Raw genomic sequence first — 22,493 nt, forward strand, 5'->3', positions numbered from 1 at the left:
GCGCCCACTCTCACATCCCTTTACAACCGTATTCTCTCCTCTAAACAAACCCCGATCAGGTTTAATGAAGCTAAAATAATTGTTATAGCAAAGCCCGGTAAAGACCCATCCCTTCCTGGTTCCTACAGACTCCTAAACCAAGACTTAAAAATTCTGACCAAATTAATGGCCACTCGTCTACAACTGTGTTTATCTCGAATCATATCACCAGCCCAATTAGGCTTCCTTAAACATAGACAGTCAGTCAAGGGCATTAGGGCAGCCCTGGCCACCATCACCTACTCTCGCTCCCACAATTTAGTCGATAATATTTTGATTAATCTTGACGCAGAAAAGGCCTTTGACAAAATCGCCTGGCCTCACCTTGATCGGGTTTTACGCCATCAACATTTCGGGGGAAAGTTTTGTGGCCTTATCAACTCCCTTTATACTAACCCCACCGTACAGGTGATGGTTAACAACATCTCCTCCACTCCCTTTACTCTTGAGAGAGGGACTTGGCAGGGATGCCCCCTTTCTCCCCTCCTTTTCAATCTAGCCCTAGAACCCTTCATACGCTATATCACAAACTTAACCAGTTTTAAAGGTATTCTGATTGGCACTCAGGAACTAAAAATTATAGCGTTCGCAGATGACATCCTCCTTCTCACTTCTAATCCTAAACAGTCCATTCCGGTACTACAGGAAGCTATAAACTTCTTTTCTTCCTTTGCGGGCTTCTCAATTAATTTTGACAAATCGGAAGCCTTAGCCATATTTAGACAGGCCACTGTAGGCTGGGAACCCCCCTTTCCGTTTCGATGGGCCCCCACCCACCTCACTTATCTAGAGATTCACTTACCCGCGGACCCCTCCCTTCTCTACTCCCACAATGTTCAACCTATTCTCACCAAAATTCAGACTGAGCTTGGTCTCTGGCAAAATCTTCCCCTTAACCTCTTAGGGCGCTGCAATCTTGTCAAAATGGCCAGCTTTCCCAAATTGCTCTATATACTTCAAATGGTTCCTATCTTGCTCACAAAATAGGACTTGTCCCTTCTCAACTCACATATATCCAAGTTTATATGGGCCAATAAACGACCTCGGATAAGTTTTCTCAAGCTGTCCCAATCAGTACAGAATGGGGGATTAAACTTGCCCAACATAGAGCAGTACAATAGGGCCTGCCTCCTTCGCATAGCCATGGACTGGCTCAGCGCCAGGAATATCTTCACCGATTCCCTAAGAGACTCTCAACTGTGTGCCCCTTTGTCTCTTAGCTACATCCTACATGCCAGTAGTGCCACTCTGAAGAAGCCTCATCTAGATAATACCCTCTTAACCTCTACCATTCTGGCATGGAAAAGGTCTAGGAAATCATTAGATATACACGGCCTTTATTCTCCGTTTCTCCCCTTTCTGGGGAACTTAGACTTCCACAATGGACATGCCTCCTTCCCTTTTAACAGCTGGCACACGGCGGATATCACACATGTTCGAGACCTCCTCAACTCTCTCCATGAACCACTCACTTTCACTGAGGCCATAGATAAATATAACATTTGCCCTAGCCACAAATTTTCTTTCAGGCTTCTCACTATGTCCGCGCGGTCCTGACACGACTCACTAACAATGATTTCCTGAACCCCCTAGACACGCTCATGCACTCCGGCATTTACTCTATCTCAACTATTTACACCCGAATCCGCACAGACATTGTCCCCTCTATCGACCTCCTACAACTTGAAAAATGGTCTTCTCAACTCCCCTCTATGTCCCCGGAAGCAGTGTTGGACTCTTTTAATTTATCTCTGAAACTTATTCCAGCGAGTATCTACCAGGAAATGTCGTACAAGATTTTACACAGGGCTTACATATCCCCAAAACGAAGTCACTTGATGGGCCTCTCGGAGTCTGCAGCGTGCAACAAATGCTCCGCACTGGTAGCGGACATCATGCATTGCTTCTGGCATTGCCCTCATATACAAACATTTTGGGGTGGGTTACAGGCGTATAGCTCCTCTACACCGGGTATTGACTTTCAATGAACCGCCTCTTGGGCCCTCTTCGGATACCTCCTAAATCAGCCAAACATTCCCTCTCCCGACAAAAAACTAGTGACACTTTTGTCGGCTGTGGGGAGGAAGGCTATTCTTCAACAGTGGATACACGATACTCCCCCCTCCTTAGCCATGGCTACCTCTAGACTGCTCTTTCCCTTTACCATGGATTGGTTGGAGACTACTCTTGATAAGGAGACTCTAACCGCCGCGTTGTTCCAATGCTGGGGAAAGTTCATACATACACTACCCACACCCACCAAACTTGCCATTCAACAATGTTTCCACCACACCACCTGGTATTGCCACCAACTTCTAGATCTTAGACCCCCCATCTCTATCCCATAACTATGTACTGCAGATGTCCTCTCCCTGTCCTCCACATCATCCCCCCTCTCTCTCTTTATCTTCTCCACCTCTCTCTATCCCCGATTCGACTTCTCTTAGACCTCCAGTACTTGTATCTTTCTCTTTTCTCTGTTCGGATATTTGCTCCATGGATGGGTCGGTGGCACCCTGGCCTTGGCAAACACGGTTTTTGTTGTATTTTTGTTTTGTTTTGTTTGTGTGTATTAATTTGTTTTATGCGTCCTCCCTGTTGTAGGATGCCTTTATATAACTACAGCTTTAGTATCATTTTAGACCGTTTCTGATTTTATAGAGGTAAACTTTTTTTCTCTTTCATCCATCTGGGGGACGCTGCGCCGTTACTTGTGGGTTAGAGGTGTGTGGTTGTGGAGTTTGGCACAGAACTATTAAAACCTGAGTCCTCCCCCCTCTAACCCCTCCCATCTCCTTCCTGCCTAGCCAGTACTTCAGTTTTAGTTTTGTGCCTGTGGAGTACAGACACAGATTTTTTTTCTCTGAAGATTTTAGTTAGGTGTTTTATTATTTTATTGTTGGAGTGCCTAGTCCCTGTATACTGGTGACAGGTACTACAAGAGTGGGGTTAGATAAGAGTTCCCACTCTATTCTGCCGCTGGAGGCCACCACACTTCGGTCACTGGGGCTTGATTCCTGCTTCTATGAGAAGAAGTCGGCAGTGAGGAGGTACAGGATAGACACAATTTGTCTCTGACAGTATTGGTCTATCCTTCCTATCCTTCCTATATTTCCTATATTTCCTTTATTTCTTCTGTGTGTGTCCCCTGTTACATTCCCCTCCCCCCCCCCCCCTTCCTCCCCTTCCCCCGGAGATGAGCGGTGGTACACAGTAGCGAGGGCTTTACTGATCCCTGCTACTGGTTTGCTGGTTAGTCCGGGAGAGTGGTGAGTCACTCCCTGGGGTCCCCTAGGAGCCGCTGTATGTAGCGGCGCACGGAGCCGCTGCCTGCACAGAGCCGCTGTATGTAGCGGCGCGCAGGAGCCGGGTACTTCCGGCTACAGCGCGCCTTCTCAGGGCTGACCCGGCGTACGTCAGTTAAAGAAGGGACGGATTCCCGCCCTGCACTAGAGCTCCGGGGCGCCATCTTCTCCAGAGGCAGTACGGGGACGCTGTGCAGCACAGACACTTATTTGGCTCACTACTACTCACCCTGTTTATTCAGTGGGGGTCACCTAACAGCAAGTATACTTTGGGGGCATAGTGTTCTTCTATACTTTTAGTGAGGGTTATCAATTTAATTTGCACAGTATAGCTCACAATATTCTTACAATATAAATTGCACAGTATAATTCACAGTACTGTTCACTACTCTACTGGGTTTATAGTTCGTTTGTAGTACATTGTTATTTAAAAAAAAAAAAAAAAGAAAAAAAAAGTTTCATTATGACCAGTAAGCCAGACAAATCTACAAAGGGGAAGACATCCTCGGTGGTTTATTTTTCATGCTGACAATGTGGGTCAAAGCTAGCTAAGGGTAGCGCGGACGCGGGTACCCTATGTACTTCATGCTCTGGTGCATCTGTGGAGGACCAGCAGGGGGGTTCCGCGGATCAGTCTATGCCTCCTTGGGCCAGGAACATGGTGGATGCCATTTCAGAATTACGTCAGTCCAGACCGGAGGCTGATTCCGGTCAGAATACGGGGGAACCTCTCTGGGCTCAGAATATGGGCAGGTGTCTTGCTGATTTAACTCAATCTCTAAATAAATTTGTAAACTCTGCCGGCAGTTCTTCTGCTACAAAACGGCCACAGCCATTGCCCGCTATAACTTTCCCGGGGGAGGAGTTGGAGACATCCCCATTGGAGGATGGGGAAGTAGACCCAGAGTGGGACGAAGTTTCGGCCTGGGAAGATGAGGAATTTTCTACTAGCTCAGGTGTTAGATTGCTGATAGAAGCCATCCGTCAGACTCTTAATATTCAGGATACGGAAGTGGCAGAAACTTCCTCTGTTTATTTCAAACGACAGAAAAGACAAGTTACTGTCTTCCCTTCTTACTCTCATTTTGCGGATATTTTAAAGGAGCCCTGGCTTAAGCCGGATTCTCGTTTCCAGGCCCCTAAGAAATTGAAATTTCTCTATCCTTTTACAGAGGAGGATACAAAATTTTGGGAAACGGCCCCAAAGGTAGACGCCCCTATTTCACATTTAGCAACGGTTATTCCTTCTGTACAGTCTGTGACGTTGAAGGATCCCACAGATAGGAAGATTGAAGCAATACTTAAATCTATGTTTTCTTTATCAGGTGTTTCTCTTCGCCCAATTCTAGCTGGCGCTTGGGTCCTCAAGGCCGCGGATGACTGGCTAGCACAGGTCGTATCTGGAATGCAGTCTGATGATCCATCGGAAGCCATTCAGTTAGCAGAACAGATTTCGGAGGATCTTACTTATGTGGGTGAGGCCTTGTTAGATTCGGCTGCGCTACAATCCCGTATTTCTGCCTTGACCGTGACAGCAAGACGGTCTCTTTGGCTTCGGGTTTGGAATGCCGATTCTGACTCAAAACAGACCTTGACGGCGGTGCCCTTTGAAGGTGAGTTTCTCTTTGGGTCGGAATTAAAGAAGATTATTTCCGATACTACAGGGAGAAAGAGCCCTTTTCTTCCAGTTGCTCTTCAGAAACCGAAGACTACAAGGTTTCGGTCCTTTCGTACACAGGGCAGAGGTAATTTCCATTCCTTTCGTGCTTTCTCCAGGTACCCACGAAGAGGGTCATTCAGAGGTAGAGGAACACAGGCAACTCGTAGACCAGCCAGTAAACCTGTCGACAAACCTACTGCATGACGGTTCACGATCGCCGGAGGGATCAATGACGGTTGGAGCTCGGTTACTACAGTTCAAAGAGGTGTGGCTTCTGTCGAACCCAGATCGCTGGGTGACGGGGGTCATATCCAGGGGATATATGTTAGATCTCGAGGAACCAGTCCCATATCATCTGTTCGTCACTCCTCTTCCAAGCGATCCCTCCAGACGTCGAGCTCTTCTTCATGCAACAGCCACTCTTTTATGAAATGGTGTAATTCTTCCAGTTCCCGCTCAACAGAGAGGTCGGGAGTTTTACTCGGGTCTTTTTCTCGTGGACAAACCGGACGGTTCGTTTCGACCCATTTTAAATCTCAAAGGTTTGAATCCATATCTCTCAACTCAAAAGTTCAAAATGGAATCCATCCGCTCGATTATCGCCGCTATGGAACCAGGGGAATATTTGGCTTCAATAGACATAAAAGACGGATACCTGCATGTTCCTATTTGGAAGGGTCATCAATCTCTTCTGAGATTCGCAGTCGGCCCTTGGCATTTTCAGTTTCAGGGTCTCCCCTTTGGCCTTTCCACGGCTCCTCGGGTATTCACAAAGATCATGGGCCATGTGGTGGCAGTTCTGCGGTGACAGGGAGTCAACATTACTCCGTATTTGGACGATCTGTTGATCAAGGCCCCGTCAGAGTTGATTCTTCACCAGAACTTGCGTCTCACGATAGAGACTCTACAGTCATTCGGATGGATAATACATTTTCCAAAGTCGTCTTTGCTTCCTTCCCAGAAAATGTTGTTTCTGGGACTCGTATTCGACACCAACAACCAGAAAGTGTTTCTTCCTCAGAACAATATTCAGGACATACGGTCCAGAATTCGAACACTGGTACATTTACCGGTGGTTTCGGTTCTCAGATGCATGCAGGTGTTAGGCAAGATGGTGGCAACCTTCGAGGCAGTTCCATATGCCAGATTTCATGCTCGCCCCTTCAGGCTCAGATTCTCAACTGTTGGACTCGGACAGGGCCTCATCTCGAATTACAGCTGATGCGCTTGTCTGTGCAGACTCGTCAGTCGCTTCGCTGGTGGCTTCACAGCCCCAATTTGACCAAAGGAGTTCCGTTCACGATTTGGTCTTGGGTGATGGTCACCACAGACGCAAGCCTCAGAGGTTGGGGGGCGGTTTTTCAGACTCATCACTTTCAGGGGCTCTGCACCAGTCAAGAGTCAAAGTTACAGATCAACATCTTGGAGTTGAGGGCAATCCGGTATGCACTATTTTTCAAACCATGGTACAGGGTCATCCAGTACGGATTCAGTCCGACAACGCCACGGCAGTTGCTTACATAAACAAGCAAGGAGGCACTCGAAGCTGGTCCGCCATGAAAGAAGTCGCTCAGATTCTCACATGGGTGGAACATTGGGTTCCGGCCATATCCGCGATTCACATTCCAGGAGTCGAGAACTGGGAAGCGGATTTCTTAAGCCGTCACACGGTGCATTCGGAAGAGTGGGAGCTTCACCAGGAGGTGTTTCTGACTCTAGTAGCCCGGTGGAGGAGGCCCGATGTAGATCTGATGGCGTCTCGTCTCAACAAGAAACTTCCTCTCTACGGGTCGCGTACTCAGGACCCTCAAGCAGTTCTAATCAATGCACTGACAGCGCCGTAGCACTTTCAACTGGGATGTGTTTCCGCCATTTCCACTGATTCCACGTCTGCTTCAACGCATTCGGCGAGAAGGTCTTCCAATCATCCTGGTGGCCCCAGATTGGCCACGCCGGCAGTGGTACACTCTTCTACGCAACAAGGTCGTCGAGGAACCATTCCAACTCCCTCTGCGTCCAGATCTTCTGATTCAAGGACCATGTCACCACCCAGATTTAAGTCGGCTGGCTTTGACGGCTTGGTTCTTGACGTGAAAAATTATAAACACATACAGCTAGAGATAGATCTCAAACTGTATATATATCTGGCGCTGAAATACGCCCCTTTTTACAAGTTCAGTGCAGTGGATATCTGTTACTCCACAGACGGGCTCCTATTATCTCGGCTCCGATACTCCGGTTTTGTTTACATCTAAGCCAAGTGACCTACAAGATCCTACCTCCGCAGTGAGGCTAAAGGGAGTTCAGTTGCTAACGGCGTTCCTGCATCAGAGTCCTGCAGCGATCAGCTGGACACAGACGGATCTCCGCTGTGAGATCATTGCGGCGCCAGCCATCAGCTGCCGTTTCATGCTGTTACTGCTAGCTATACGGATCACGTCCCTCGCTGGGAAACTCCCTATATCTCATCTGATGGTCAACTGACGGCTTTTCACAACGGAGAATTAGTATTCCAGCAAGTCTGTCCTTTAATTAATATTGTGGCAGCAATCACAAATCTTTACATCTTCCTCGTGCAAATGCATACAGGACTCTGCATTACATCTCAGGTATCAGCACGGGGGTAATTATTACCGTTTGCTTTGCTTTTAATAATTTCACATTGTGGAGCCATCTGTGGACATTATATATGATTCCACACTGGGACGCCAGTGTCAGAATCAATTGTTGTTCTCTGTAGAGAGCTTCTTTTACTTAAGATATCTGATCTGCATTTTAGATACATTGTATGCTGTTTAAACAGCACGTTTATAAAGCCTAATACAGTGTTTCTGTTTATATATACAAGAGGTGAAAACCTCTGGTTTTTAAACTGCCATATATATATATATATATATATATATATGTATTGTTTGTTCTATATATTTTGTTTTGTGTCATTTATTGTTTGATAAAATATTTTTTATTTAAAAAAGGTCAAGCATCATTGAGTCAATCATTCTACTTGCTAGACTGCACTTAATTAATCAATTAATTAATTCTAAGTGATTTTTGGTGCGCAGAGCATTTTTTCCCTTGGCTTGGTTCTTGAATCCAACATTTTAAAGGCAAAAGGGTTTTCTCGTCCTGTTGTGCAAACGATGATTCAGGCTAGAAAGCCGGTGACTTCTGGAATTTACCAGAGTGTGGCGTATTTACATTGCTTGGTGTGAAAAGCGTGGTTTAACACCGGATTTGTTTAGAGTTCCTCGTCTGTTATCTTTCCTTCAGGAGGGTCTCAATAAGGGTCTGAGACTTTCTTCACTAAAGGGTCAAGTTTCTGCCTTGTCGGTTCTTTTTCAAAGAAGACTGGCTATCATTCCAGAAGTTCAGACGTTCCTTCAGGGAGTTCTTCGGATTCAGCCACCTTTTGTTGCTCCGGTTCCTCCCTGGGATTTAAACTTAGTCCTTACGGCTCTTCAGAAATCTCCATTTGAACCTTTGGAATCTGTAGAATTGCGGTATCTAACGTTCAAAGTTGTATTTATATTGGCAATTGGCTCCGCAAGACGAGAATGTGAATTGGCAGCTCTTTCTTGCAGACCACCCTTGTTGGTGTTTCATGATGACCGGGTGGTTCTGCGAACAAAACCTTCCTTCCTTCCGAAGGTTGTGTCAGCGTTTCATCTAAATCAGGACATTGTCCTTCCAGCGTTTACTCCTTCTCAATCTGGGGAAGATTCCCATTTGGCTCTCTTAGATGTGGTTAGGGCCTTACGGATTTATTTAGCTCGTACGGAATCTATCCGTCATACGGATGCATTGTTGGTTTTAATTGATGCGCCCAAACGAGGTTGGCCGGCTTCCAAGAACACAGTGGCTCGTTGGGTAACTTCGGCCATCAAACAGGCATACATGTCTTCTGATGTTTCAGTTCCTTTCTCAATCCGAGCTCATTCGACTCGAGCTGTTGGAGCTTCTTGGGCTGTTCGCGGGGGTGCATCTATTGAGCAGCTGTTTAGGGCGGCGACCTGGTGGTCTGTGCATACGTTTACAAAGTTTTACCGTTTTCATACTTTCGGTTTGGAGAGTGCCTCTGTTGGGCATCAAATTTTACGGACGGCTATGCCGTCTACATCTCCCTCCTCTAATTAGCTTGCTTTGGGAAATCCCACAAGTAACGGCGCAGCGTCCCCCAGATGGATGAAAGAGAAATAGGGATTTTTGTTTACTTACAGTAATATCTCTTTCTCTGAGTCCATCTGGGGGACGCTGCAATCCCTCCCGTATGTTTGTCTGGTTTATCCGGTTGTTTTTTCGGTCTGTCTCCTTTGGCTTGGCTAAACGTTAACTGAAGTACTGGCTAGGCAGGAAGGAGATGGGAGGGGTTAGAGGGGGGAGGAGTCAGGTTTTAATAGTTCTGTGCCAAACTCCACAACCACACACCTCTAACCCACAAGTAACGGCGCAGCGTCCCCCAGATGGACCCAGAGAAAGAGATTTTACGGTAAGTAAACAAAAATCCCTATTTTTTGTTTTGCCTCTTTTTGCACTGATTATCTTGTATAATGTTCCGGTCACCTTTTCTAGTAATTATGTTATTTGTTTGAAAACGGAAAATGTGAGGTATTTTCGAGATTGTACAGCTACCCGTTTATAACTCTCTGTTAGCGAGCTATTATTTCTGTACATCGGGTCCTGTATTTACTGTGTGTATCGCCCATCTTGGCTTATACTTATGCCTCAATAAAATATATTTAAAAAAAAAAAAAAAAAACCCTAACAGTGTCCAGTATTGCCTCTACTGACTCACCTTCCTCTTCAACTACAAGACCCTCCTCCTCTGACTCTTCCTGTAGGCTAGGGAGGGGTCTCTTCACTGCCTTACGCACAGTCTTTTCTGCTTGTGCGGGCGGAATCATTCTAATTAAGAATTCCTCCATAGTTTTGGAAAACCCTGCTGCCCATTCTAAATGCTGCCTGCGGGACTCCAACATTTCTCTGGAAATATATGCTAGGGCACATTCCGATGATGCCGACTGACCACTACTCCCAGATTGAGCATCCATTCCGAAACATGAGTCGCACGCTTTTCTTACCACATTTTAAGCATACATAACATGTCTTGGTTGGTGCTTTTGACATGTTTAAAATACACGCCACCAACAGTCAGCAGTGCTTTCACCCTATTTAAGTAGGAAGAGAAAGACCGTTGGGACATAGGGAGCAAGTGAAACTTGCTGGAACTATTTTTCTATATAAAAAATATAAAGATTAAAACAGGACCTTTTTAGTAGAGTCCTTTGGAAGACAAAGAAAACCACATGGGGGGTCATTCCGAGTTGTTCGCTCGGTATTTTTCTTCGCATCGCAGCGATTTTCCGCTAAATGCGCATGCGCAATGTTCGCACTGCGACTGCGCCAAGTAAATTTGCTATGCAGTTAGGTATTTTACTCACGGCATTACAAGGTTTTTTCTTCGTTCTGGTGATCGTAGTGTGATTGACAGGAAGTGGGTGTTTCTGGGCGGAAACAGGCCGTTTTATGGGAGAGTGTGAAAAAACGCTACCGTTTCTGGGAAAAACGCGGGAGTGGCTGGAGAAACGGAGGAGTGTCTGGGCGAACGCTGGGTGTGTTTATGACGTCAAACCAGGAACGACAAGCACTGAACTGATCGCAGATGCCGAGTAAGTTTGAAGCTACTCAGAAACTGCTAAGAAGTGTCTTTTCGCAATTTTGCTAATCTTTCGTTCGCAATTTTGATAAGCTAAGATTCACTCCCAGTAGGCGGCGGCTTAGCGTGTGCAAAGCTGCTAAAAGCAGCTTGCGAGCGAACAACTCGGAATGACCACCATAGTTCTTTATTCCAAGATTCAGCAGCAGCAGAGCCTTTTTTTGGCAACACCAGCAGTATACAAATTAATCTCAGGCTGTTCTCCTCAGGACCTGAATGTATACATATCTTGCAGTATGCTTAACAGTGCTTGGTAGCTGAGGAATCACCTCAGAGAGCTTCTAACTGTAGGTGTGCGTCTATTTATAAAATCCAATATGGCCACAACTGAAATATTTTGGTCACATCTCTATTCTCTGTGTGTCCTGTCAGCCACTGTAATGTTTAGCAGTGTACTGTTCACTCTAGACTTTGGGCTGGGCAGGGCAGGGCGCCGGACTGTGAGGGGCACTAGCATGCGCCAAAAAGGGGGCGTGGTCATTTTCACAACATAAAAGTGGGCGGTTCAGCCCACAGACATTAAAACAGGGAGCGTGTGCGGTCGGCGGCGTCACTGTTGGGGAGGTGCTGAACCGCTCTCTCACAGCGTGAATGGATGCCGCGCGCTGGGAGGGCAGGAAGCGGGCGACTGTTCTAGCAGACCACCGCAGAAAGGGCAGGGCGGATTTTGCCCTTAAAAAAAATAAGATTTTAAGCCTACCGGTAAATCTTTTTCTCCTAGTCCGTAGAGGATGCTTGGGACTCCGTAAGGACGATGGGGTATAGACGGGCTCCGCAGGAGACATGGGCACTATAAAGAACTTTAGACGGGTGTGCACTGGCTCCTCCCTCTATGCCCCTCCTCCAGACCTCAGTTAGAGAAACTGTGCCCAGAAGAGACGGACAGTACGAGGAAAGGATTTTTGTTAATCTAAGGGCAAGATTCATACCAGCCCACACCATCCACACCATATAACCTGGAATTTACGCAACCAGTTAACAGTATGAACAAAACAGTATCAGCCAATGACTGATCTTAACTGTAACATAACCCTTATGTAAGCAACAAATATATACAAGTCATGCAGAAATATGTCCGCACTTGGGACGGGCGCCCAGCATCATCTAAGGACTAAAAAAAAATCTTATTTTCTCTTACGTCCTAGAGGATGCTGGGGACTCCGTAAGGACCATGGGGATTATACCAAAGCTCCAAAACGGACAGGAGAGTGCGGATGACTCTGCAGCACCGATTGAGCAAACATGAGGTCCTCATCAGCCAGGGTATCAAACTTGTAGAATTTTGCAAAAGTGTTTGAACCCGACCAAGTAGCTGCTCGGCAAAGCTGTAAAGCCGAGACGCCTCAAGTAGCCGCCCAAGAAGAGCCACCTTTCTAGTGGAATGGGCCTTTACCGAATTTGGTAACGGCAATCCCGCCATAGAATGAGCCTGCTGAATCGTGTTACAGATCCAGCGAGCAATAGTCTGCTTAGAAGCAGGAGTGCCAACCTTGTTGGCTGCATACAGGACAAACGGTGCCTGTTTTCCTAATCCGAGCCGTCCTGGCTACGTAAATTTTTAAGGCCCTGACTACATCAAGGGACTTGGAATCCTCCAAGTCTCCAGTAGCCACAGGCACCACAATAGGTTGGTTCATATGAAACGATGACACCACCTTAGGCAAAAATTGAGGACGAGTCCTCAACTCAGCTCTATCCACATGGAAAATGAGATAGGGGCTTTTGTGAGACAAAGCCGCCAATTCGGACACCCGCCTTGCAGATGCCAAGGCCAACAACATGACCACCTTCCAAGTGAGAAATTTGAATTCAACTGTTTGAAGAGGCTCAAACCAGTGAGATTTTAGGAACTGTAACACCACGTTAAGGTCCCATGGTGCCACTGGGGGCACAAAAGGAGGCTGGATGTGTAGCACTCCCTTTACAAAAGTCTGGACTTCTGGGAGAGTAGCCAATTCCTTCTGGAAGAATATAGATAGGCTCCATTAAGGTACAGATTCCGGCCCTAACTTTAGGCCCATATCCACTCCTGTCTGTAGAAAGTGGAGAAAACGGTCCAAGTGGAAATCTTCCGTAGGAGCATGCTTGGCTTCACACCAAGATACATACTTCCTCCAGATATGGTGATAATGTTTCGCCGTCACCTCCTTCCTAGCCTATATCGGAGTAGGGATGACTTCCTCCGGAATACCTTTTCCAGCTAGGATTCGTTGTTCAACCGCCATGCCGTCAAACGTAACTGCGGTAAGTCTTGGAACACGCAGGGCCCCTGCTGCAACAGGTACTCCCTGAGAGGAAGAGGCCAAGGATCTTCTGTGAGCATCTCCTGAAGATCTGAATACCAGGCCCTTCGAGGCCAATCTGGAACAATGAGTATTGTCTGCACTCTTTTTCGTCTTATGATTCTCAATATTTTTGAGATTAAAGGACGAGGAGGGAACACATAGACCGACTGAAACACCCATGGTATCACCAGGACGTCCACCGTTACTGCCTGCGGGTGCCTTGACCTGGCACAATACCTCCGAAGCTTCTTGTTGAGGCGTGACGCCATCTTGTCTATTTGAGGAAGTCCCCTCTGCAAAAACTTCTTGATGAAGTCCCCACTCTCCTGGATGGAGATCGTGTCTGCTGAGGAAGTCTGCTTCCCAGTTGTCCACTCCCGGAATGAATACCGCTGACAAAGCGCTTACGTGATTTTCTGCCCAGCACAGAATCCTGGTGGCTTCCGCCATTGCCACTCTGCTCCTTGTCCCGCCTTGGCGGTTTACATGAGCCACGGCTGTGACGTTGTCTGATTGAATCAGAACCGGTAGGTCGCGAAGAAGGTTCTCCGCTTGTCGTAGGCCGTTGTATATGGCCCTTAATTCCAGTATGTTGATGTGTAGACAAGCCTCCTGGCTTGACCATAGTCCCTGAAAATTCCTTCCTTGTGTGACTGCTCCCCATCCTCGGAGGCTCGCGTCCGTGGTCACCAGAACCCAGTCTTGAAAGCCGAACCTGCGACCCTTTGGAAGGTGAGCACTCTGCAGCCACCACAGGAGAGACACCCTGGCCCTGGGGGACAGGGTTATTTTCTGATGTATTTGAAGGTGGGACCCGGACCACTTGCCCAGAAGGTCCCACTGAAAAGTCCTCGCATGAAACCTGCCGAAGGGGATGGCCTCGTAGGTCGCCACCATTTTCCCCAGTACTCGAGTGCATTGATGGACTGACACTCTTTTCGGTTTTAACAGGTCTCTGACCATGTTCTGGAGTTCCTGGGCTTTTTCCATCGGGAGAAAAACCCTCTTTTGTTCTGTGTCCAGAATCATGCCTAAGAAAGACAGCCGAGTCGTTGGAACCAACTGTGACTTTGGTAGATTTAGAATCCAGCCATGCTGCTGAAGCACTCTCAGGGAGAGCGACACGCTTTTCTGCAACTGTTCCTTTGATCTCGCTTTTATCAGGAGATCGTCCAAGTACGGGATAATTGTGACTCCTTGCCTGCGTAGGAGCACCATCATTTCCGCCATTATCTTGGTGAAAACCCTCGGGGCTGTGGAAAGCCCAAACGGCAACGTCTGAAACTGGTAATGACAGTCCTGTACAGCGAATCTCCGGTATGCCTGATGAGGAGGATATATGGGGATGTGAAGGTATGCATCCTTCATGTCTAGTGACACCATAAAATCCCCCTCTTCCAGGCTGGAGATAACTGCCCTGAGCGATTCCATCTTGAACTTGAACCTTTTTAAGTACAGGTTTAGGGATTTTAAATTTAGAATGGGTCTGACCGAGCCATCCGGTTTCGGGACCACAAATAGGGTGGAATAGAACCCTTTTCCCTGTTGTATTAGGGGAACCTTGATAATCACTTGCTGTTGACACAGCTTTTGAATTGCAGCTAAAACCATCTCCCTCTCTGGGGGAGAAGCTGGTAAAGCCGATTTGAAGCATCGGCGAGGAGGCACGTCTTCGAATTCCAGCTTGTAGCCTTGGGATACAATTTCCATCGCCCAAGGATCCACGTCCGACTGAACCCAGACGTGGCTGAAGAGTCGAAGACGTGCCCCCACCGGCGCGGACTCCCTCAGTGGAGCCCCAGCGTCATGCAGTGGAAGATCGCCATGGCGTTGGCCCTCGAACCTAGTAGCCCAACGTCTCTTTGAGCGTCTCTCATATATAAGACTGCGTCTTTGATGTGACCTAAGGTCAATTAAATGGTATCCCTATCTAGGGTATCAATATCAGCTGACAAGGTATCTGTCCAAGCTGCTACCGCGCTACAAACCCAAGCCGATGCTATTGCCGGTCTGAGCAAAGCACCTGTATGTGTATAGATTTTAAAGTCGTTTCCTGTCTGCGATCAGCAGGATCCTTGAGGGCCGCCGTGTCTGGAGACGGTAGCGCCCCCTTCTTGGATAAGCGTGTTAAAGCCTTGTCCACCCTGGGCGAGGATTCCCACCATACCCTGTCCTGTGCAGGGAAAGGATACGCCATAATCTGCAGTTTTTTGTCTGGAGTTTCCCAAGCCTTTTCAAATAAGGCGTTCAGCTCATGAGATGGGGAAAACGTTACCTCTGGTTTCTTTTCCTTAAACATGTGTACCCTCGTGTCAGGGACAGAGGGGTTATCTGTGATATGTAAAACATCTTTTATTGCAATAATCATATAATGAATACTTTTGGCCACCCTTGGGTGTAACCTTACATCATCGTAGTCGACACTGGAGTCAGAATCCGTGTCGGTATCAGTATCTGCTATTTGGGATAGGGGACGTTTTTGAGACCCTGAAGGGCCCTGTGACACCGTCAAAGCCATTGATTGACACCCTGTATTATCCCTGGACTCTGCTTTGTCCAATCTCTTATGTAATAAAGTCACATTTACATTTAAAACATTCCACATGTCCAACCAATCCTGTGTCGGCGTTGCCGACGGAGACACCACAATCATCTGCTCCACCTCCTCCTTAGATGAGCCTTCCGCTTCAGACATGCCGACACACGCGTACCGACACCCCCACACACACAGGGATATATTTATATGGAGACAGTTCTCCAATAAGGCTCTTTGGAGAGACAGAGAGAGTATGCCAGCATACACCCAGCGCCAACTGACACTGGAAACAAAATTCCCAGATAAACAGCGCTCTTATATAATTTTATATATATATATATATATATCTATACACTCACTGCGCCTTACAAGTGCCCCCCCCCCCCCACCCCCCTCGTTTTTGCCCTCTGTCACCGTGTTCAGCAGGAGAGAGTCCGGGGAGCCAGCTTCTGCAGTGTGCAGTGGAGAAAATGGCGCTGGTTAGTGCTGTGGGATCAAGCTCCGCCCCCTCAGCGGCGTGCTTCGGTCCCGCTCAAATTTTTAATACTGGCGGGGGATTGTATAATCTACTGCCTCCGCAGCCTATATAACTGTATCAACCAGTCCTAGAGGTTTATTGCTGCCCATCAGTGCCTGCATTGTGTGTTGTGTGTGGGAGCAATGGCGCGCAGCGTTACCTCAGAGAAGATCTGAAGTCTTCTGCCGCCTTTGAAGTCTACTTTCTTCTAATACTCACCCGGCTACTATCTTCCGGCTCTGCGATGAGGACGGCGGCGCAGCTCTGGGACGAACGGCGAGGGTGAGACCTGCGTTCCGACCCTCTGGAGCTAATGGTGTCCAGTAGCCTAAGAAGCAGAGCCTATCATTTAAGTAGGTCTGCTTCTCTCTCCTCAGTCCCACAATGCAGGGAGCCTGTTGCCAGCAGTGCTCCCTGAAAATAAAAAAACCTAACGAAATTCTTTTTCAGAGAAACTCAGGAGAGCTCCCCTGTAATGGACCCAGTCTCCTCTGGGCACAGGATATAACTGAGGTCTGGAGGAGGGGCATAGAGGGAGGAGCCAGTGCACACCCATTCTAAAGTTCTTTATAGTGCCCATGTCTCCTGCGGAGCCCGTCTATACCCCATGGTCCTTACGGAGTCCCCAGCATCCTCTAGGACGTAAGAGAAAAAATAGGATTTTGGTACTTACCGGTAAATCCTTTTCTCCTAGTCCGTAGAGGATGCTGGGGGTATAGACGGGATCCGCAGGAGCTTGGGCACACTGAAAAGACTTAAGACTGGGTGTGAACTGGCTCCTCCCTCTATGCCCCTCCTCCAGACCTCAGTTATAGGAACTGTGCCCAGGAGAGACGGACATTTCGAGGAAAGGATTTTTGTGTAAACTAAGGGCTACAGACATACCAGCCCACACCACAACCATACTGTAAAACCGGAGTAACAAGAAACCAGATAACAGTATGAAAAAACTACAACAAGCTGAAAACAGAAATACACAACCCGTGTATAAACTAAGCGAGCCCACAAGAGAACACTGCAAGAAAATAGTCCTCTACGGACTAGGAGAAAAGGATTTACCGGTAAGTACCAAAATCCTATTTTCTCTTACGTCCTAGAGGATGCTGGGGACTCCAAAAGGACCATGGGGTTTATACCAAAGCTCCAGACCGGGCGGGAGAGTGCGGACAACTCTGCAGCACCGACTGAGCAAACACAAGGTCCTTATCAGCCAGGGTATCAAACTTATAGAACTTGGCAGAAGTGTTTGAACCCGACCAAGTAGCCGCTCGGCTGAGCTGTAAAGCCGAGACGCCCCGGGCAGCCGCCCAAGACGAGCCCACCTTCCTGGTAGAATGGGCTTTCACCGACTTCGGCACCGGTAATCCGGCCGAAGAATGAGCCTGCTGAATCGTACTACAAATCCAGTGTGCAAAAGTCTGTTTTGAAGCAGGATGACCAATCTTGTTGGAAGCGTACAGGACAAACAGCGCCTCAGTTTTCCTGGCAACCGCCGTACGGGCGACGTAGATCTTCAAAGCCCTCACTACATCGAGAGACCTTGGAACTACCCCAGCATCCCTGGCCACCGGTACCACAATAGGTTGATTAATGTGAAACGAGGAGACCACCTTCGGTAAAAATTGTTGACGAGTCCTCAATTCTGCCCTATCCGAATGAAAGACCAAGTACTGGCTTTTATGAGATAAGGCCGCCAACTCAGACACCCGCCTGGCAGAAGCCAGCACCAACAACATGACTACCTTCCAGGTGAGAAACTTCAACTCAACCTTACGCAAAGGCTCAAACCAGGAAGACATGAGAAACTGTAAGACCACGTCCAGATCGCATGGGGCCACAGGAGGCACAAACGGAGGATTGATATGCAAAACTCCTTTCACAAACGTCTGAACCTCTGAGAGGGCAGCCAATTCTATATGAAAGAAAATAGACAATGCCGAAATCTGCACCTTGATGGAGCCCAACTTCAGGCCTGCATCCACCCCAGCCTGCAAAAAATGGAGAAAACGCCCCAAATTAAATTCTTCCGCAGGAGCCCTCTTAAACTCACACCAGGAAACGTACTTCTTCTAAATACGGTGATAATGCTTTGCCGTAACCTCCTTCCTAGCCTTGAGGAGAGTAGGTATGACCTCTCCTGGAATACCTTTACGAGCTAAGATCTGGCGCTCAACTTCCATGCCGTCAAATGCAGCCGCGATAAGTCGGGAAATACGCATGGACCCTGCAACAACAGGTCCTCTCTTAGAGGAAGCGGCCAAGGATCTTCCACTAGTAATTCCTGAAGATCCGGATACCAGGCCCTTCTTGGCCAATCTGGAACTACGAGAATCGCCTGAACCTTTGCTCGCCGAATGATCCCCAGTACCTTTGGAATGAGAGGAAGTGGAGGGAACACCCACGGAGACACCAGGGCATCGACCGCACTGGCTTGGGGGTCCCTTGACCTGGAACAATACCTCGGAAGCTTCTTGTTGAGATGAGACGCCATCATGTCTATCAGAGGGAGTCCCCAACGCTTTGTCACTTCTGCAAACACTTCTGATGAAGAGCCCACTCTCCCGGATGGAGATCGTGTCTGCTAAGGAAGTCTGCTTCCCAGTTATCTACTCCCGGAAGGAAGACTGCTGACAGGGCGCTCAGGTGCTGTTCCGCCCAGCGAAGGATTCTTGTGGCCTTCGCCATTGCCGCTCTGCTCCTTGTGCCGCCTTGACGGCGATATGTGCCACCGCTGTGATGTTGTCTGACTGTACAAGGACAGGTCGACCCTGAAGAAGGCTTCTTGCCTGTAGCAGGCCGTTGTAGATGGCTTTTAACTCGAGAACATTTATGTGGAGACCCGCTTCCTGGAACGACCATTTCCCCTGGAAGTTCCTGCCTTGGGTGACTGCACCCCAGCCCCGGAGACTCGCATCTGTCATCAGAAGTACCCAATACAGGATACCGAACCGTCGTCCCTCTAGGAGGTGAGACCCTTGTAGCCACCACAGGAGGGAAATTCTGGCCCTGGGAGATAGACTCATCTTCCGGTGCATGTGCAGGTGAGACCCGGACCATTTGCTCAGCAAGTCCCACTGAAACACCCGGGCATGAAACCTGCCGAACGGAATGGCTTCGTACGCCGCCACCATCTTCCCCAGAACGCGCGTACATTGATGGATGGACACAGTCTTCGGCCTCAGAAGTTCCCTGACCAACAACTGCAGTGCTAGAGCCTTTTCTTGTGGAAGAAAAACTCTCTGTAACTCCGTGTCCAGAATCATGCCCAGAAAAGACAACCGGGTGGTCGGAATCAACTGAGATTTTGGTAAATTTAGCACCCAACCGTGCTGTCGAAGCACCGACAGCACCAAATCTATACTCCTTAGCAACCTTTCCTTGGACCTCGCCTTTATCAGGAGATCGTCCAAGTACGGGATAATTGAAACCCCCTGCTTGCGAAGGAGAACCATAATTTCTGCCATGACCTTGGTGAAAACCCTCGGGGCGTGGAAAGGCCAAACGGCAACGTCTGAAATTGGTAATGAGTCCTGTATCGCAAACCTGAGGAAGGCCTGATGCGAAGGAAATATCGGGACGTGTAAGTAGGCATCCTTTATGTCGACTGACGCCATACAATCCCCCCCTTCTAGGCTGGAAATCACAGCTCACAACGATTCCATCTTGAACTTGAAAACTTTCAAGTATGGATTGAGGGATTTTAGATTCAGAATCGGTCTGACCGAACCGTCCGGTTTCGGCACCACAAATAGGCTTGAGTAGAACCCCACCCCCCGTTGTGACGGAGGAACTGGAACAATGACCTTCTGTTGACACAATTTTTGTATCGCTGCAAACACCAGCTCCCTGTCCGGCAGAGACGCTGGTAAGGGCGAAACGAAAAACCGGTGAGGGGGCACCTCCCGAAACTCCAGCTTGTATCCCTGAGATACAATCTCCAGGACCCAAGGATCGAGGCCTGAAAGAATCCAGACCTGACTGAAGACTCAGAGACGGCCCCCCACCGGTCCGGTCTCCCCCAGGGAAGCCCCAACGTCATGCGGTGGACTTGGTAGAGGCAGGGGAGGACTTTTGGTCCTGGGCGCCCGAAACGGCAGGAGACTTCCTACCCCTTCCTTTACCCTTTGAAGCGAGGACGGACGAACCCTTCCCACGCCTGTATTTATTAGGACGAAAGGACTGCATCTGCTGAGGTGGTGCCTTTTTGTGCTGTGTGGGAACATAAGGAAGAAAAGAGGACTTACCCGCCGTCGTGGTAGAGACCAGGTCCGCCAAGCCGTCCCCAAACAAGACATTACCTTTGAAGGGTAAAGCTTCCATAGCTCTCTTGGAGTCGGCATCAGCATTCCATTGATGGATCCACAGCGCCCTCCTTGCCGATATTGACATGGCATTGGCTCTTGATCCCAAGAGACAAACATCCCTCGCCGCATCCTTCAGGTAATCTGCAGCGTCCTTGATATAACCAAGAGTCAGAAGAACATTATCCTTATCAAGGGTATCCATGTCAGTAGCTAAATTCTCGGCCCATTTAGCAATAGCACTACTCACCCACACCGACGCCACTGCATGTCTGAGCAATGCGCCTGTATTAGCGAAAATGGACTTCAGGGACATTTCCAGCTTGCGATCCGCTGGATCCTCGAGAGCTGGCGTGTCCGGAGATGGAAGCGCCACTTTCTTAGACAAACGAGATAGAGCTTTGTCAACATTCGGAGACGGCTCCCCTTTTTCCCTGTCATCAGAGGGGAAAGGATACGCCATGTAAATCCTCTTGGGAATCTGCCACCTCTTATCCGGCGACTCCCAAGCCTTTTCACAAAGAGTATTCATTTCATGAGAGGGGGGAAATTTCACTTCAGGTTTTTTCCCTTTGAACAAACAAATCCTTGTTTCCTGCACCGCAGGTTTATCAGAAATGTGTAAAACATCCTTTATAGCCACAATCATGTGCTGAATACTCTTCACTAAACGCGGATGCAAAGCCGCCTCAGAAAAATCGACCTCAGAATCAGAGTCCGTGTCAGTATCTACCACTTGAGTAAACGGCCGCTTTTGCGAGCCCGATGGGGTCTGTACCTGAGACAAAGCCTCCTCTATGGACTTTTTCCACCCCTGTGTCTGTGACTCAGACTTATCTAACCTCTTTGATAAAGAAGCTACATTCGTATTGATTGTACTTAATAACGTGAGTAAATCAGGTGTCGGCTGCGCCGACAGACCCAAATCCAGACCCACAACCTCCTCCAGTGAATCACATTCAGCCTCAAACATGTCGACACGTTCGATCCGACACAGCGACTCACACTCAGAACGTCTCAGCTAGGGGTCAGGCCTACAGTGAAGCCCAGAGGGAGTATGCCAGCTCACACCCCAGCACCTATATATCCCTATAGGGGATATATATGACCAGCGCTGCTTAAAAAAAAATCAAATAATGCACCACATTGCACCCCCCCCCCCCCCCCCCCCCCGAAAAATCTCCCCGTTACTTGCGAAGGAGTGATCGGAGGTCCGCCCAGCGTCTCCTTCAGCCGCGTGGAGGAGAGAGATGGCGCTGTGAGCCGCGCGCTAAGCTCCGCCCCTTCCCAGCGGGCTTCAGCGCGCCTAATTTGAAAATGCCGGCAGGGGCCGGGGAACCGACAATGCCCCTGCCGGCATTCCCCCCCCCCCCCCCCCCCTATGAGTACAGTCAGTGATGTGTGTGGGAGCATGGTCACCGAAGTCTTCTGCAGTCTCACCCGACTTCTTTCTTCTGGCTTCTGTGAGGGGGTGATGGCGTGGCTCCGGGAACAAGCAGCTAGGTGCACCAAGTGATCGAACCCTCTGGAGCTAATGGTGTCCAGTAGCCGAGAAGCAGAGCCCTTAACTAAGAAGAAGTAGGTCTGCTTCTCTCCCCTCACTCCCACGCTGCAGGGAGCCTGCAGCCAGCAGGTCTCCCCGAAAATAAAAAACCTAACAAAGTATTTTACAGAGAAACTCAGTAGAGCACCCCTAATGAGTGTCCAGTCAGTCCTGGGCACAAAGTCTAACTGAGGTCTGGAGGAGGGGCATAGAGGGAGGAGCCAGTTCACACCCAGTCTTAAGTCTTTTCAGTGTGCCCAAGCTCCTGCAGATCCCGTCTATACCCCATGGTCCTTTTGGAGTCCCCAGCATCCTCTAGGACGTAAGAGGGGGGGGGGGGGGGGGGAACCGGGCAGGGCTCGGCGCCCTTCTAAAACAGCCTAGCGTGAACACTAGCAGTGTGCGGCTCTTCGATCTGACCAGCATAACAAGGAGACGCCGGAAACCCCGCTCCGTGCAACAAGCTCCGCGGCTTTTACCTCCTGAAGCTACGTTAGCCCCGCTAGTGACTGCTGCCTTATTTACCCCCGCCCACTTACACACCGTGCGCGGCTAAAGGGTATCAAATGCTGCTGTGGAAATAAGGCTGCCTCC

Source organism: Pseudophryne corroboree, chromosome 5 (assembly GCF_028390025.1).
Source record: "Pseudophryne corroboree isolate aPseCor3 chromosome 5, aPseCor3.hap2, whole genome shotgun sequence".
NCBI lineage: Eukaryota > Metazoa > Chordata > Amphibia > Anura > Myobatrachidae > Pseudophryne > Pseudophryne corroboree.